Source organism: Ranitomeya variabilis, chromosome 3, assembly GCF_051348905.1.
Source record: "Ranitomeya variabilis isolate aRanVar5 chromosome 3, aRanVar5.hap1, whole genome shotgun sequence".
NCBI classification, from domain to species: Eukaryota; Metazoa; Chordata; class Amphibia; order Anura; family Dendrobatidae; genus Ranitomeya; species Ranitomeya variabilis.
In genome coordinates, this window is record NC_135234.1 from 684393411 (window position 1) to 684406834 (window position 13424).

The following is a 13424-nucleotide window of genomic DNA, read 5'->3' on the forward strand; positions in this document are numbered from 1 at the left end:
GACGCCTCAAAAAATGCAACATGTTGCTTTCGCCGCACACCATGAAGCAACCATGTCCCTGCATACACCATGTTAAAGGGCCACTGTCACCCCCTCCAGCCGTTATAAACTAAAAGAGCCACCTTGTGCAGCAGTAATGCTGCAGTCTAACAAGGTGGCTCTTTTAGTTTTTGATTAAGTTATTACCTCAATAAAGCATTTTAAAAATTGGCCACAAATACCAGATATTGTATCTGGAGGCGGTCCGAAGCGTCCTGTATGAATCTCCCAACCGCCGTCACTCTTCTCTTCAGGGGCGATGGTCGCCGCCCCCTTCGCAGTGTTGCTTCTTAAATCCTGCGCTGTGCGTGCCTGCCTGGGGCCTGCGCAGTGTTCATTGTCAGTCAGCTCAGATGCCGGGTGCCTGACTGCGCCTGTGCGGCCGCCCTGTTGCTGAATCCCCGCCCCGCACTGTGTTATTCATTATGCACAGTGTGGGGCTGGGGTTCCTGGGCATGCGCACTGCGCTTGTCAGACGCTCCCCCGATCCCCCGCCTTCCAGCGTTGTTCTTTGTGGCTGTTCAAAACGTCGGCAATGAAACCTGTATATTCCGGCAATGCTGGAAGGCGGGGGACCGGGGGAGCGTCTGACAAGCGCAGTGCGCATGCCCAGGAACCCCAGCCCCGCACTGTGCATAATGAATAACACAGTGCGGGGCGGGGATTCAGCAACAGGGTGCCCGCACAGGCGCAGTCAGGCACCCGGCATCTGAGCTGACTGACAATGAACACTGCGCAGGCCCCAGGCAGGCACGCACAGCGCAGGCGCCGGATTTAAGAAGCAACACCGCGAAGGGGGCGGCGACCATCGCCCCTGAAGAGAAGAGTGACGGCAGTTGGGAGATTCATACAGGACGCTTCGGACCGCCTCCAGATACAATATCTGGTATTTGTGGCCAATTTTTAAAACGCTTTATTGAGGTAATAACTGAATCAAAAACTAAAAGAGCCACCTTGTTAGACTGCAGCATTACTGCTGCACAAGGTGGCTCTCTTAGTTTATAACGGCTGGAGGGGGTGACAGTGGCCCTTTAACCCCTTCACCCCCGGAGCTTTTTCCGTTTTTCCGTTTTCATTTTTCGCTCCCCTCCTTCCCAGAGCCATAACTTTTTTATTTTTCCGTCAATTTGGCCATGTGAGGGCTTATTTTTTGCGGGACGAGTTGTACTTTTGAACGACATCATTGGTTTTACCATGTCGTGTACTAGAAAACGGGAAAAAAATTCCAAGTGCAGTGAAATTGCAAAAAAAGTGCAATCCCACACTTGTTTTTTGCTTGCCTATTTTGCTAGGTTCACTAAATGGTAAAACTTACCTGCCATTATGATTCTCCAGGTCAGTACGAGTTCATAGACACCTAACATGACTAGGTTCTTTTTTACCTAAGTGGTGAAAAAAAATTCCAAACTTTGCAAAAAAATAAATAAATAAAATTGCGCCATTTTCCGATACCCGTAGCGTCTCCATTTTTCGTGATCTGGGGTCGGGTGAGGGCTTATTTTTTGCGTGCCGAGCTGGCATTTTTAATGATAGCATTTTGGTGCAGATACGTTCTTTTGATCGCCCGTTATTGCATTTTAATGCAATGTCGTGGCGACCAAAAAAAACGTAAATCTGGCGTTTCGATTTTTTTTTTCATTACGCCGTTTAGCGATCAGGTTAATGCTTTTTTTTTATTGATAGATCGGGCGATTCTGAACGCGGCGATACCAAATATGTGTAGGTTGGTTTTTTTTTTTATTGATTTATTTTGATTGGGGCGAAAGGGGGGTGATTTAAACTTTTATATTTTTTTTATTTTTTTCACATTTTTTTTTACTTTTTTTTTTAACTTTTACCATGCTTCTATAGCCTCCATGGGAGGCTAGAAGCAGGCACAGCCCGATCGGCTCTGCTACATAACAGCGATCATCAGATCGCTGTTATGTAGCTAAAATGCAGGTGTGCTGTGAGCGCCGACCACAGGGGGGCGCTCACAGCCACCGGCGATCAGTAACCATAGAGGTCTCCAGGACCTCTATGGTTACAATGTACAAGCATCGCCGACCTCCGATCATGTGACGGGGGTCGGCGATGCGCTCATATCCGGCCGCACGGCCGGATGCGGTAGTTAAATGCCGCTGTCTGAGTTTGACAGCGGCATTTAACTAGTTAATAGCGGCGGGTGATCGCGATTTCACCCGCCGCTATTGCGCGCACATGTCAGCTGTAAAAAACAGCTGACATGTCGCGACTTTGATGTGCGCTCACCGCCGGAGCGCACATCAAAGCGGGGGTCCCGACATGTGACGTACTATTCCGTCACATGTCGGGAAGGGGTTAAAGATATGTGCACATGATGCATGCGGCTCATACGCTGCACACAGAAACGCTAATGTGAACTCGGCCTTAGACCGCAGTGAGCGGACTGCCCGGGTCATGATGGCGTCATATATGTCTGAGGCTGTCACAATCCTGGCAGGAGAGCCGCGGTCTGTGCTTGGACCAATTTGCATGAGCCCCACATCTGCTGCCATGTAGTTTGCCATATTCATGAGCTCTGTAAAACTCCTGGCCCTGATTGGCAGCTTTCTGCCTATGCACAGTATCCTGAGAGCAGCCAATCAGTGGGTGCGTGTGGGCGGAGTTATACAAAGCTCAGCAATAGAGAACTTCTAGATCTGCAGCAGAAAAAATTGAATGTACTAAAACCGTAGTGTGCAGCCCTATGACATTGCAGGAATCGGGGTCTTTACCACTGCACTGCGTTCTGCTGCTCTCAGATTACATGGCAAATACCAGGTGACTAGAGATGGGTGAACCCAAGCTGAAATGTTCGGCGTTGGTACCTGACGGTCACTGGTCAGGCCTGATCGCTGAAGTCTGATGCAGTGTTTGGGGTTTCATCCGTGGAGGCACAGAGGGCAGATTCGAGAGAGCGAGACCGTGCACACTGGATGAGCTCTTGCCGAGAGTATTTAGAACGCATTCATACCCTCCAGACCCGAATCAGAATCCGGCGAGTCCCCGCAGCGCACAGTGACTGCAGACTTACCAATTTGGACAGGACAACCCCCTTTATTGCCCATCCCTGGTCTATGGCAATGCCCAATATCGGTTATCACCTATCTTGTTTTCAATTTCTTAGAACAAATCCTTTAATAAGTGTACTAAAATTGTTCCAGAAATCACATTGACATCACACTAACCCCACAATTAGTAAATAATTTAGAGGGATTTTCTACCACGTTTGGAAAACTTGCAGAGGGAGGAGATGGCTACAGCAGAATCAAGAGTAAGGTAATTTATCAATCCCATCCCTGCTGCTCCTGTGCTGGTCCCCTCCACCAGCTTTGGAAGCCATGACATCTTGTCCATTAGTCACCTGACCCTGCAGCCAATCAGTGACCTTGGTGGTCAGATGACAGAATATCATGACCTTCAGACTCTGCAACAGCCACCTTCAATCTTCCCTTCTGTCAGTGCGTTTGTTAATCCATAACATGAAAGGTTAATATAACTTTCATTACAAACTCTTCATTTTTACTCAAATTAGTTGATGCAAAAATGAGTACACCCCACATCAAAAGCTACTACAAATCTAGTGTTTTGTTTGCCCTCCATGATTTTTATGGACAGCACCAAAACTTCTAGGCATGGAATGAACAATTTGAGGACATATTGCAACATCTTTTTTTCCATTCTTCAGGAACAACCTCTTTTAGAGCCTGGATTCTGGATGGAGAGCGATGCTCAACGTGTCTCTTCAGAATTCCTCATAGGTGTTTTGACTGGGTTCAGAACAGTAGACACTTGGACACTGAATTTTTTTCACCCTGGTCTTCAAAAATGTAACAGGCGTTAGATGTGTTTTGGATCATTGTCATGTTAGAAAAGTGCATGTCTACCAAGGGCACGGAGTCATGGTAGCATCTTTGATTTCAATATAGAGCAGTAGATCTGTGAATTCATGAAACTGTGAAATGCAGCTCCTGACACCAGCAACATTCATGCAGCCCCACATAAGGACTCATCAATATTGAGAAGGAGCAACAGGGCACTCGTAGGAATGTATAAGATGGGTGCTCAAGTAGGGTATCCAGCCCAAAATCAGAAAAAAAACTTGGCACTCTAGAGGAACTTTGGCGTGAAAAAAGATATTTATTGATGTGCATCCTTAAAGATAAGATTTTGAAAGTTTTCGGTCCACATCCGGACCTTCATCAGAACAAATTTTACTGGTCTAAAGAGAAAAGCGTGTATCCTGTCAATACCGGTTCCATTAGGTTTATTCGGATAGCCTGGATGCAGTACGAAGCGAAGCGACTTCCGTTACCCTCCTCTAGAGTGCCAAGTTTTTTCTGATTTTCCACATAAGGACTCGGTCACCACCGTGTTTCACTCTAGGCACCATGCATTTTTCTTTGTACTCCTCTTTGCAACACCATACAGTTTTGAAGTCTTTTTCAAAAACGTGTATCTTGGACTCATCACTCCAGAGTATACAGAGTCTCAGTAGTTTTCATATTTTTTTACCTGGCAAAATTTAGGTGGGCTTTTTTGATTTTTGGACTTTAGGAGAGGCTTTCTTCGTAGATGACACCCATGCGTGCCATTTTTCTGCAGTGTATGCCGTACTCTGTCTCAGGAAACATCCCGCTTTCGATTTAAATTTCTTTAAATCGCTGCAGTGAACTTGCATTTCGATTTTCTTCAACCCTTGTAATCAGAAGACACTACTTTTTAGGTGATAATTTCCGTGGTCGGCCTGGACGTCTCTATGAGATGGTTGCAGTTCCATCTTTGTTACATTTATTATCCCTTTTGCTACAGTATTCTGACAAGTTATGCTTTGCCGATCTTAAAGCATTCACCTTTCTTTTGTAAAGACGTTATTTGTAGTGATGAGCGAGCACTAAAATGCTTGGGTACTTGTTACTCAAGTCGAGCAAATCCTAATTCTCAGGTGTTCGACACAAATAATGAGTATAATAGAAGTCAATGGGAAACTAGAGCATTTTTCTGGCGGACCTTTCGCCCCCCGAAGGACTGAAAATTGCGGAAAACGATGTAAACAGCGCTGAAAAGTCATGGGAGCAGCATAGGTCAATTGTCAATGTGGGCATCATAAACATCTTTAAAAATTTATAGTGAGAGTAGCATGATCAACCTGTTGATATGGTGGGGGAGGAAGAGGAGGATGACACAAAAAAGATGAAATCCTGAAGCATATACCCATTTTTGGGTGGCAGGGTGTGCATGGGAATAGACCAGAAAAAAACAAAAACACAGGATTTGAGTTTATGTTCCACTGTTGTCACCTGGTGTACAGAAGTCTGGTGTAATCCAGCCCTTAAACATTTTGATAAGAATCAGCCTGTTAGATGCAATCGCCTGTCAACTGATAATGCTATCGGTTATAATACCCGCAGCTGCACTAAAACCCCGCTCTGTCAAAATGCTAGCGGCAGGGCAGGCCAGGACCTCTAAGGCGTAGAGTGACAGTTCATGCCACATGTCTAGCTTGGATACCTAATAGTTGTAAGGCACAGAAGAATTACGGAGGACACTGGTATAGTCAGCAAGGTAGTCCTTTAGCATCTTCCAAAACTTTTCCCTCCTTGTTAGAGTGCCACATGCATCAGGGCCTTGGCGCTGGGAAGGTCTGAGAAAACTGCCCCAGATCTTTGTGAGTGTTACCCTACCTCTGCTGCATCTGATGTGTCGCTGCGTATTTACATTTGCGTTTCAAGGACTGGGGTCGGGACATCTGAACTCTGCGCTGCAACAAGGACGTAGACATGGTTGCCGAAGGTGGTTGCAAGGGTTCAGCGATAGGTGCAGGATGGGAGGCATCTTCGCCTAAGTCATGGACCAGGGATTGACGTGCACGTAGAACGGGGAAAGAGACAGTGGTGTCACCCGCAGACACTTTCTCGACCCTGGAGTTTGGCCCAAGTAGTCGGGTGCTTTGCTCGTGCTCGCATGTGCCTGAGCATGCTGGTGGTGGTCAGGCTGGTAGTTGTGCTGCCCCTGCTGATGCTGGCATGGCAGTTGTTGCAAATGGTCTTTTTTGGGTTAACTGGATTGTCTTTAAAAAAGCGTTGGACTGGTAAACACCTAACCCTTTGCTTGGCAACTTCACCTGTGTTGGTGCTCTGGGGAACAGTTGCCCACCCGGTGTCAATGGTCACCCCACTGCCTCTTCTTCCCTGTTGTAATGCTGGGCATCCCCCCCAACCTGTGCGCTGCTATCCTTGCTCTGCTTGTCACCTTACCAGGTTGGGTCAGTGGCTTCATCGTACACCACCTCGTCTTCCACTTACACAACAGTTTGTTGCTTTATGCGAGTTGTCATCCTAAAGCAACCAAAAATAATCTTCCACTAGTCTTCCACGGTCCCAATTCAAAAGGATAGCCCGTCTATTACGCACTTGAAGATCGAAGTCTCACCTTCTTGGTCATATCGTTGGACCTCCTCGTCCTTAGCGTCAGCGCAGTTTTCCAAGACCTCGATGTCCTTTGTTCAGCCATCTGCATGGCACTTCCCTTGCTGGATTTCATCCTCCGTGGAGGCCCCTTCTTTGGTCAGCCTCTCCATCTCACTCTCATTCATAGCGATCAGATCGGGAGAGCGCAACAGTTCGATTTCCCGGTCGTCCGTGGATTTCTGGAGCTGTTGATTAGTCTCCTTTGTCTTAAGGTCTTGGAGAACTTTATCTTGCTCGTCTACCAAGCAGCGACGCTCATCCTCTCTGTGGAGAAGCTCCTGCTGATTCTTCTCTTGGGCCTCTCTGAACACCTCCATATCTTTCAATATGGCCTTGTTCATGTTTTGACACCCTGATAGGTGACCTCTGAGCTCAGAGACTTCCTTCTCTAGGTCACCCACTCTGTGCTCAATTGCTTGCCTCAGGACCCTTTCTCGTTCGACTGTTTCTTTAAGCAGCTCTATGTTATGGTCCTGCTCTCTTATGGCTAGCACATGCCGCACCACCAGTTCTTTAATTAAACTTTCAGATGGGGTCTCTTGCCACCCACACTCTGCCTCTTCAGGGTTCCGCCTGTTTCTGCACCCACATCTATAGTCTCTGCAGGGCTCTCTGTTTGTTTACTCTTAGATACCTCTTGGCTCTTGGTAACTTCAGAGTTCTCCATCTTTTCAGCATCAGGTACTCTGGAGTCCTCATCATACTGAGCCACTTCACTCTTTTCGGGCATTGCAGATGTGGGTCTACTACAGGTCTGTTCTAACCCCAGCCCGTCACTAACTACCTCAGTGCTAGGGTTTGTCAGAGATAAAGTAACCCCCTCATCAGGGACGATAACCTGATCTGCACGTGACATCGTCTTTCCGCGGCCCCCACGACGAGATGAAGATGTGTCGTTTTTACTTGGCTCCCCTTACTGCACTCTTTTCCCCTTGCGTTTGAGTCAAAGTCTGAATAGGCATCACCCCCTCTCACCCTGTCATCTTGGAACAACAAGTCCCCACTTAAACAGGTGTCAGACCCACACTTTCTTCCGGTCACCCGTAACTCTGGACTATTGACCTTAGGTGGCGCTACTTCCTCTTTATACATCCCATTAACAGGAATCCCCACAGCCTGCTGCTGTAGTGGGGCTTCAATATGACCATTCCATCTCTCCTCTGAACAACCCCACACTGCGTCAACTTCCCATATGTCTTCAAAGATCACAAAGTCCCGGCCCCTCTCAAAGGGGTAGAACAAGTTTGGTGTTATACCGCCATCTTGGCACTCTACACTTTTGAACATATCAATGATCACTCTGTCCACAGTATAGTCCACAGTGACCCCATGGATGCAGCGAACCTTGACCTTTTCTCGGTTAGACAGAGAACAAGAGGAGTTCCCTTCAGAGTCACCTGACTCTTTGAGTCCAGCAGTCCAGAAACTCCTTCACGGTGTAACAAAACAGTGCACACCTGCAGCCTGTCATCAAATGGGAAGTCTACGCTGCACTCGGAATATGCAAAACACAAACACTGCTGTTCCCCAGACATGTCTAGTGAGGTAACCAATTCCGCCCCTTTTGAAAGCTCCACCCCTTTTTGGGTCACTGTCCCCTTTTTGGACTCTGCCCTTTTAGGACCACCACCCCCTTGTGGGCTATTTTCTCCTTTAGAGCCACCACCCCCTTTAGGGACTCCACCCCCTTTTGGGCAACTACCCCCTTTTGGGACACCGCCCCTTTTTTGGGATGCCCGGCCCCTTTTTGGCCAACCATAATTATTTGGGTCACCGCTCTGTTTTTGGGACTCCACCCCCTTTAGGGACACTACCCCACTCTGGGGTACACCCTGTGGACTTCCCCACAGTACTCTCAAGCCCCAACAGTTCCACAGTATATGTCTCTTTAGCTCGGCACTGGCCCTTTAAGAGTCTGCACGACCTGGTCCAGCAATGTCTTTTCCAACACCTCACCAGTTCCTACTGGTGCTACCACAGCTCCCGCTGCAGACACAAACCACCGGCACCTCCGGCTGCTGCAAATCCTCCTGCTGCAACTGCACTGCACGTAACCACCACAGACTTCGTGGACCCGCCGATCCACAGCAAACTTCGTAACCCCGCCGAGTTACCGCCAGACGCCTTCAGTCTTCGTGGCCCCGCCGAGCCACAGCAAGTTGATCAGAGAAGAAAAAAAAGAAATACATGGACTCGCCGGTCCACAGCAAACACCTGCACACATTCTTTATAGGAAAAACAGTCTCTCACTGACCCCGGTCAGCACAGCACAGACTCCTGTCTGTTACACACCCGGCTTTACAGCCCAAACACAGTTTCTAACTGACCCCGGTCAGTATCACACGGACTCCTGTCCGTTACCTGTTGGTGCCGGCCACACAGGTTCCTGGAACCCTCTTTTCCTCGAAGGTATTCCACAAGCAACAATTCTCACTGACCCCGGTCAGAATAACACAGACTCCTGTCTGTTACCTGCCGGCCAAACAGGTTCCCGGATCCCTCTTCTCCTCAGAGGTATCCCATAAACAGCAGTTCTTACAGACCCCGGTCAGTATTTACTCATGGTTGTCAAGACCGTCCACTCTTCTGGCTCAGACCAGCCAGCGCTGCAACATGTGCTCCATGTGATCGTTGCCCGCATTCGAAACACCAATTGTAGCATTTCACCCACTACAGGTCTTGGGGAGACACTCTCTTGGCTGCGGTAGTCAAGCACTCAGGCACGGTTTTCCACTTAAAGCAGTCTGTTTGGTTTATTCTCTCCATAAACCATAGAAAGATGAACAAACGATAAACAATCTTACATCAGACAGATGAATCCTCAATGTCCACAGTAGAGCTCCGCTCTCTCTCAGACCTGTAGGCACACAGGCTGTGCCATGTCCAGCACGCAGGCTCTCCAGCCTAAATATGGTCTCTGTGTGCTGTTCAGGACGTCTGTCCCCACTTGGAACCGTCCAACACACAGGCCACTCTGCAGTGTCCAGCCAGGACACATGGAAGTCTGTCCACACTTGCAGACTCCCAAACACTCACACCATGTGCTACACACACCTCCTTTACATAGGTGTAACCACACCCAGGTACCTGTCACATGGCCAGTCAGGTGAGCGTGACATCACCACAGGTCCTTAAACACAAAACCATCTTAGGCTGGTTTCACGCTTGCGTTTTGATCTGCAGCGTTTTTTAAAAAAACGCATGTGGTGAAAAAACGCATGAAAACGCATGCAAACGGTGCGTTTTTTGACGCATGCGTTTTTGCGCCCAAAAAATTTTTTGCGGCAAAACGCGGATTTTTCCCGCGTTTACATGCGTTTTTTCCCGCATTTGCGTTTTTGAAACGCATGCTGAGAAGTGTGTGACAGCTGCCAAACATCAAAATCAACTAGAAAACACACTATTAATAGAATTAGCTAGGGTTAGGATCCCTAGGGTTAGGGTTAGGGGTAGCTTTTTATTAGAATGTCCTGGTCACCAGGTCACTGATAAGCCACCCCCCACCATCAAGGTGCTAAAGGGATCCTAACCCTAAGCCACCCCCCACCATCAAGGTGATAAAGGTATCCAAACCCTAACCCTAAGCCACCCCCCACCATCAAGGTGATAAAGGGATCCTAACCCTAAGCCACCCCCCACCATCAAGGTGATAAAGGGATCCAAACCCTACCCCTAACCATAACACTAACCATAGGGATCCAAACCCTAACCCTAAGGGTTAGGATCCTAACCCTAAGGGTTAGGGTTAGGATCCCTAGGGTTAGGGTTAGGATTCCTAGGGTTACTAGGGATCCTAACCCTAACCGTTACCCTAGGGATCCTAACCCTTAGGCCGGAGACACACTGGTGCGAGATACGGCCGAGTCTCGCTGGTTAAAAGCAAGCTGTGGCACCTGCATTCTGGAGCGGAGCGTGCAGCTGCATAGCAATACATGGAGCCGCACGCTCCGCTCCGGAGTGCAGGTGCCACAGCTTGCTTTTAACCAGCGAGACTCGGCCGTCTCTCGCACCAGTGTGTCTCCGGCCTAAGGGTTAGGATCCTAACCCTAAGGGTTAGGGTTAGGATCCCTAGGGTTAGGGTTAGGATCCCTAGGGTTACTAGGGATCCTAACCTTAGGGTTAGGGTTTGGATCCCTATGGTTAGGGTTTTCTTGTTTTTTTGTGTTTTCTTGTGTTTTTCTAAAAAAACGCATGCGTTTTTAACGCAAACAAACGCATGTGCTTAAAAACGCATGCGTTTACATAGACAGCAATGCATTTTTTTGCCGCGAAAAAACGCATGCGTTTTTTCACGGCAAAAAACGCCGCTAGAAATTACTACAGGTTGCATTTCTGCAAATGAACGCACGCGTTTAAAAATGCATGCGTTGCTGAAAACGTGTCAAAACGCATGCGAAAAAACGCATGCGTTTTTAATGTTAAATATAGGGAAAAACGCATGCGTTTTTTTGCGTTTTTTAGCGCTAAAACGCAGCTTACAAAAACGCAAGTGTGAAACCAGCCTTAGGTGTTCAGACACGCCTCTTTAGGTGGGTTTGTAGGTGACTGGACCCACCCATCTCTCCAATCACCTGGAAGCCTTCCCAATGTAAACAAATCCCTCAGCAGTAGATCTGCTTGAGTAAAACATACCCAGGCTTCCATCACAGGGCCACCCACCTCTGCGATACATACCGCCCATTAATCACATGACCAGTCGCTATGTCACACTATCTAACATGAATCCTCTCTTAGACTGAAGTCTACATTTATTCGTGAAGGTAGAGGATTCTGCTGTAATTAAAAACGCCTGGGGCTGAGTCGTGGAGTGCTCAGAGAGTCAATGTATACAAATATCAAAAGACTGACCGTCACTTCCAAACAGAAATCAGGTGTGAACAGGTGCTTACTAAATGCAGCCACGGAAACACGGGGAGAACACACAATCTCCTTGCAGATGTTGTCCTTTGTGGGATTTAAACCCAGGACCCCAGTACTGCAAAACATCAGTGCTAACCACTGAGCCAATGTGCTGCCTATATTTGTGCCTAACGGTGTGCAGCTCATGCTCTTTTTTTCAGCGTATACAGTTAGGAAAATAAGTATTTGATACATTTATCAATTTAGCAAAGTTTTCCACCTACAAAGAATGTAGAGGGCTGTTATTTTTGTCGTGGGTACACTTCAACTGTGAGAGACAGAATCTAAAAATAAAAAAACTGAAAATCACATAGTATGATTTTTAAATAACTAAATTGAATGAAATAAGTATTTAATCACATACCAATCGGCAAGAATTCTGGCTGTCACACGCCTTTTAGTTTTTCTTTAAGACGTCCTCCTACTCTGCACTCATTATTTGTATTAATTGCACCTGTTTGAACTTGTTACCTGCATAAAAGACACCTGTCCACACAATCAATCACACTCCAACTACTCCACTATGGCGAAGACTAAAGCGCTGTCTAAGGACACAAGGGACAAAATTGTAGTTCTACACAAGGCTGGGATGGGCTACAGGAAAATAGGCAAGCAGCTTGGTGAGAAAGCAACAACTGTTGGCACAATTATTAGAAAATGGAAGAAACACAAGATGACTGTCAATCTTCCTTTCTTCTGGGGCTCCATGCAAGGTCTCGCCTCATGGGCTAAGTATGATTCTGTGAAAGGTCAGGAATCAGCCCAGAACTACACGAGAGGACCTGATCAATGACCTGAATTAGCTGGGACACCAGCACATGTCCAGGCCCATTTGAAGTTCACCAATGACCATCTTCATGATCCAGGGGAAGCATGGGAGTAGGTCATATGGTCAGATGAGACCAAAATAGAACTTTTTGTTATCAACTTCACTCGCTGTATTTGGAGGAAGAAGGATGTGTACAACAACAAAAACACCATCCCAATCGGGTGCTTTTTTGCAAATGGGCCAGGACAACTACACTGTATTGAAGGGAGGATGGATGGGGTCATGTATCTTGACATTTTGGACAACAAACTCCTTATCTCAGTAAGAGCATTGAAGATGGGTCATGGCTGAGTCTTCCAGCATGACAATGACCCAAAACACGCAACCAGGGCAACTAAGGAGTGGCTTCGTAAGAAGCATTTCAAGGTCCTGGAGTGGCCTAGCCAGTCTCCAAACCTGAACTTAATAGAAAATCTTTAGAGGGAGCTGAAACAAAATGTTGCCCAGCGACAGCCCTGAAACCCGACAGATGTGGAAAAGATCTGTATGGAGGAGGGGGCCAAAATCCCTGATGCAGTGTGTGCAAACTTGGTCAAGAACTACAGGAAACGTCTGACCTCTGTAATTGCAAACAAAGGTTTCTGTACCAAATAATTAAGTTTTGTTTTTCTATTGTATCAAATACTTATTTTGTGCAATAAAATGCAAATTGATTATGTAAAAATCATACAGTGGGATTTTCTGGATTTTTTTTTTTTTAAGATTCTGTCTCTCACAGTTGAAGTATACCTACGATTAAATTTCCAGACCCCTCCATTCTTTATAGGTGGGAAAACTTGCAAAATTGGCATTGTAGCAAATACTTATTTTCTCCCTGTATAAGAAAAACTGATGACATTCATATCACACTCTCTGATCAAAGTCTGATCAAAATAATCGGTTTGCTTTTCTCGTATGTGGAAAATACGGACATCTGAATGAGGCATTACATTGTGCTGTGCTACAATGTAGCAGCAGTATAATGTAATTTTTGGTAATGTGTCGCCACCTAAGTTGCTGCTTTGCCCACCACCTATGTTCAGATCAACGCTAACATTTTCAGGTCAAGTAAGTCAGCAAATTGTATAAGTGACAGGCTGTGTGTAACTCCTTGCGCTCACCTGCTAGTGCTTGCCGCGAATCCTCGCTCTCATGTGCTAATGTTTAGGTCTGCGTGCAGTATGTTGCGCACACAGACAGAAGGATAC